This window comes from Bison bison, unplaced genomic scaffold (assembly GCF_000754665.1).
Source record: "Bison bison bison isolate TAMUID 2011002044 unplaced genomic scaffold, Bison_UMD1.0 scf7180017864271, whole genome shotgun sequence".
Lineage (NCBI taxonomy): Eukaryota > Metazoa > Chordata > Mammalia > Artiodactyla > Bovidae > Bison > Bison bison.
This window is the reverse complement of record NW_011494843.1, coordinates 2,178,954-2,184,579: the sequence shown is the minus strand read 5'-3', so window position 1 is coordinate 2,184,579 and position 5,626 is coordinate 2,178,954.

Sequence of the window (5,626 nt, the reverse complement as noted above, 5' to 3'; positions counted from 1 at the left end):
TCACATGCTCAAAATTCTCCAAGCCAGGCTTCAGCAATATGTGAACCGTGAACTTCCTGATGTTCAAGCTGGTTTTAGAAAAGGCAGAGGAACCAGAGATCAAATTGCCAAAATCTGCTGGATCATGGAAAAAGCAAGAGAGTTCCAGAAAAACATCTATGTCTGCTTTATTGACTATGCCAAAGCTTTTGACTGTGTGGATCACCATAAACTATGGAAAATTCTGAAAGAGATGGGAATCCCAGACCACCTGACCTGCCTCTTGAGAAATCTGGATGCAGGTCAAGAAGCAACAGTTAGAAGTAGACATGGAAAAATAAACTGGTTCCAAATAGGAAAAGGAGTACGCTAAGGCTGAATATTGTCACCCTGCTTATTTAACTTCTATGCAGAGTACATCATGAGAAATGCTGGGCTGGATGAAGCACAAGCTGGAATCAAGATTGATGGGAGAAATATCAATAACCTCAGATATGCAGATGACACCACCCTTATGGCAGAAGGTGAAGAAGAACTAAAGAGCTTCTTGATGAAAGTGAAAGAGGAGAGTGAAAAGCTGACTTAAAAGTCAACATTCAAAAACCTAAGATCATGGCATCCGGTCCCATCACTTTATGGCAAATAGATGGGGAAATAGTGGAAACAGTTGCTGACTATTTTTCTGGGCTCCAAAATCACTGCAGATGGTAATTGCAGCCATAAAATTAAAAGACGCTTGCTCCTTGGAAGGAAAGTTATGACCAACCTAGACAACATATTAAAAAGCAGAGACATTACTTTGTCAACAAAGATCTGTCTAGGCAAGGCTCAGGTTTTTCCAGTAGTCATGTATGGATATGAGAGCTGGACTATAAAGAAAGTTGAGCACTGAAGAATCGTTGCTTTTTGTCTTAAGAGTCCCTTGGACTGCAAGGAGATCCAACCAGTCCATCCTAAAAGAGATCAGTCCTAGGTATTTATTGGAAGGATTGATATTGAAGATGAAACTCCAGTATTTTGGCCACGTGATGCAAGAGCTGACTCATTTGAAAAGACATTAATGCTGGGAAAGATTGAGGGCAGGAGTAGAAGGGGACAACAGAGGATGATACAGTTGGATGGCATCACCGACTCAATGGACATGGGTTTGGGTAAACTTCGGGAGTTGTTGATGGACAGGGAGGCCTGGCGTGCTGCAGTTCATGGAGTCACAAAGAGTCGGACATGACTCAGGGACTGAACTGAACTGATCTATCCAGGTTTGCCATAACTTTTCTTCCAAGGATCAAGTGTATTTTAATTTCATGGGTACACTCACCATCTGCCGTGATTTTGGAGTCCAAGAAAATAAAGTCTGTCATTGTTTTTATTGTTTCCCCATTCTATTTGCCATGAAGGTCTGGAGGCCGTGATCTTAGTTTTTGAGTATTGAGTTTTAAGTCAGATTTTTCACTCTCCTCTTTCACCTTCATCAAGAGGCTCTTTAGTTCCTCTTCAATTTCTGCCGTAAGGATTGTATCATTTGTATATCTAAGTTTGTTGATATTTCTCCCAGCAATCTTGATTCCAGCTTGTGCTTCATCTAGCCTGGCATTTTGCAGGATGTGCTCTACATATAAGTTAAATAACCAGGGTGACAATATACAGCCTTGACATACTCCTTTCCCAATTTGGACCCAGTCTGTTGTTCCATGCCCAGTTCTGACTGTTACTTCTTGACCTGCATATAGGTTTTGCAAGAAGCAGGTAAGGTGGTCTGGTATTCCCATCTCTTTAAGAATTTTCCCCAGTTTGTTGTGATCCATACAGTCAAAGGTTTTAGCATTGTCAGTGAAGCAGAAGTAGATGTTTTTCTAGAATTCTCTTGTTTTTTCTATGATCCAATAAATGTTGGCAATTTGAACTCTGGTTCCTCTGCCTTCTCTAAATCCAGCTTGTACATCTGGAAGTTCTCAGTTCACATACTCCTGAAGCCTAGATGGAAGGATTTGAGCATTACCTTGCTAGCATGTGAAATGAGTACAATTGTGCAGTAGTTTGAACAATCTTTGTCATTGCCTTTCTTTGGGATTGGAATGAAAACTGACCTTTTCCAGTCCTGAGGCTACTGCTGAGATTTACAAATTTACTGGCATATTGAATGAAGCATTTTAACAGCATCATCTTTTAGGATTTGAAATAGTTCAGCTGCAATTCCATCATCTCCATTAACTTTGTAGTGATGCTTCCTAAGGCCCACTTACCTTTGCACTCCAGGATGTCTGACTCTAGAGTGCAATTATGGCCAGAATCCAGTGCAGCACGGAGACCATGGGCTACACAAAGACCCCAGCTTTACTGTCTTCTCACCTTATGATCTCTAGCAATTACCTCCCATCAACCAAATCAGAAGCCAGAGGGCAAAGAAGCCTAAATGATGAGTTCATAGAAGCCATCCTGGCTTGCCAGAGAGCAGAACATTGACAGACAGGAAATTAAAGTGTGGATCCAGGTGTCAAATACATGTAACTAATGTAGACAATTTCAGTAGTTTGATTTTCTTTTTTATTCTGTCAACATGATAAAAATTAGATTTAAAAATAGATTTTTTAAAATTGTTACCTTGGAACAGTGGTTCTTAACCAGGAGTGTACCTCAGATTCACCTGTGGCAGTTTAAAATATTGCTTGTATCTGAGGTACCTCCTCCACAAACCTTAAACAGGAGCTCAGAATCTAGATTTTGAAAAAGTTCTTCAGGTTATTTGGAAGTTCATCTTGGGTTACGGATCTTAGATCTGGGAGTACCAGATGCTCTCATTCAACTCTACGACCATCGGCCACAGTAAATCAATTATATCTTAAACCACTGAAATACTCCCTATTAGTCATAGTCCATTTAGAAAATAGAAACCACCTGTATCTTTTAAACCAAAGAAAATTTAAGACAAGGGAAAAGTTGTAGAGGTCATAGATAAATGACAAAGCAAATGGAAAATGAGGCAGTCAGAGACTCACAAAGCAGAAAGTCACTGCTGCCTCTGAGTTTGGAATGTCAGTGGGAGAACCCAAGATACTTGGCTGGAAATAGAGCCATGAGGAGGGTGCCTTGAAGGGACTGGGCCATCAGGGGAAGGACTGCCAGAGTTATGGCAACATGGATCCTTACAGAGACCCACAGGAAGGAAAGAAAGGGATCTAAATACCATAACATTTTCTCTATAGCATCTCTCCAGTTCTCTGTTAATTCTTCCCATTGGATGAATTTACCAGGAAATCAGAAGACAAGGGAGGCTGTCAAACAGAGCCTAGCAAGAGGAAGGGCAAGAAATATCTTTGAAGGCAAACAAAAGACAGACACTCATCAAATTTTAAGGGTGCTTACAAGAGCTGTCTGAGTTTGAGGAGTCAGTCCCTCTGAGGCAGTTCTGTCCAATCCTGGTCCTGACCCCTCAATACTGAGGGAGTGAGACCCTCCAAAGACTCAAAGCACTCTGGATATCTAGATATCAAGGAAAGGAAGATGATTAGCCAGTCAGCATTTAAGCCAGGCCTTAACATCCATTATTTATTTTGTAGAAGTGAAAAGCACAGGGAGATTAGACCATGACAAATGGCTTGGAACTAAGGCTATGAATATAGCAAGCATTTTATAGATGTGCACACTTGAGCACCCAGTTACATGGAATGAGAGCAGTCCTGGTGGGTTTGGGCTATGAGTGTCCTGGGTGGTGAGCGAGAGTGGCGTGTTCTTCTCCTATCTGGTCTTCTCACATGGCCCTAAGAGGCCTAGATGTCAACCTTAAATCTTATGGAATTATATTATACTGGAGAATTAAAGGGGCGTCAGACTCCTTGCATAACCTTTAATGATTTTGATGAAAAAGTCCGAAATGGGATTAAGGTTAGGTCTTGAGTGTGAGGGTCAGGAAATTGCTTCAGGCCAGTGTTTCATATGTGCTATTCAAAGGGGTCTTCAGGTAGAACATTTATATTTAGTAATCCTTTTTGTTTTGTTTTTTTGTTTGTTTGGAAAGAATCAGTTGAAGTTTGGCTTAAATCTGTTCTATCTTTTCCAGGCAGAAAAATGTTAAATCTCATTATGCTGTGTGCAATCACTCATATCAGAGGTTTTGGTTTTTCTTTTGGCAATCTTGCAGAAATAGAACTGAATCAAAACTCCAGGGTATTCCAGGAACACCTGTTGTTATGGTCTTTTGCAAATGGCCTACTTCTGGCTGAGAGATGTCCTACTTTGGATGTTTCATTCTTGCCATCTATGGAGGATATTAAAATACACACCTTCTGTATGCTAGAGAATCTCTTCAGAAAATACTTATGGCTGTGACCCTTCTCTTGCTCCTTCACATACATCAAGAATAACAGACTATATGAAAGCAGTCCTGTAAGTGGAAGATATAGAAGAATCACAGCTTTATTGCTTATGATCCCTTAACAAGTAATAGTGTGAGTAAGGGTGAGGAAAGTAAGACAGCTCCTTTGCCAAAAATGATGGTTCTTGCTTCCTCCACTACTTCTATGATGATTCAGTTTAACAAATATTTTGAGTATCATGCACATACAAGGTATTGTGCTCAGCTCTATAGCTGAGCAAACTCTTTCCCTTAAGGAGCCTACAATAAATAGGAGGACAAGGTAAATTCGCAAGCAAACAATACAATGTAGAGCAAAATTTAGTATCTCTTGCCATGACAGTGACCCAGAGGTGTTTCAGTTCAAAATGTCAAAATCAGGAGAAAGCACATCCAGGTCATATCACTGAAGAACTTGCATTTGAGCTTTGAAGCCTCAATAGAATTTGGTTGGTGAAATTGGTGTGTGTGGGGGTAGGTAGAGGTTATTCTAGGCTGCAGGAGAGGCAGAAGTGAGAAAGTATGAAGGATTCTGTGAGCAAAAATTGGGTCTTTGTGCAATATAGAGAATGAAAAATGTTCAAATGAACAAGAACAAGGGAAAGGACAATTTGCTGAGAAAGGCTTTAGATGTCAGATTGAGGAAATGATCCATAATTCATTTGGGTCAAGAGTCTCTAAAGGCTTTGAGAGTAGGTGTGATACGATCAGAGTGACATCATAGGAAGATGAATGTGGCAGCATATTCAAGAGCAAAATGTAAGAAGGAAGTCCAGTTAGGAAGTCCATGTGAAAGTCTAGACTTGAGGTAATGAGGTCTTGAGTGGATACAGTAAAAATGGAAATTAGCAGAACCAAGAACGGGAATTGCAGCGTAAGGACCTATGCGACTAGCAACTGCCTGGCTATAGGAGACAACTGAAAAGAATTGAGATTAATTTTTTGGTATCAACTTGGGTGAGTGAGAGAGTCCTGCTGCCATGAAGATAAATGGGAGTAAATGCAAGAAGCTGCCTTAGCATCATGATTTCACTTTGGACACTGAAAAGCAGTAGGACTTCCTGCCAAAGTTAGCATGGAGGCAGGTGGAAAGGCACCTGCCTTTAGGAGAGTGGTCAGAACATAGATGAACATCCAGGAGTTATTTGAACATCTGTGAGAGTTGGCACTTCTAGAAGGTGAAATCCTTTTGAAAGAGTATATGTAGAGAGAAACAAGGATAAAAACTCTCAGGGTTAAAAAAATTAAAAAGGAAAACTGCATTTGCAGGGTGTGAAGAGGAAAAAGAGCCAACAA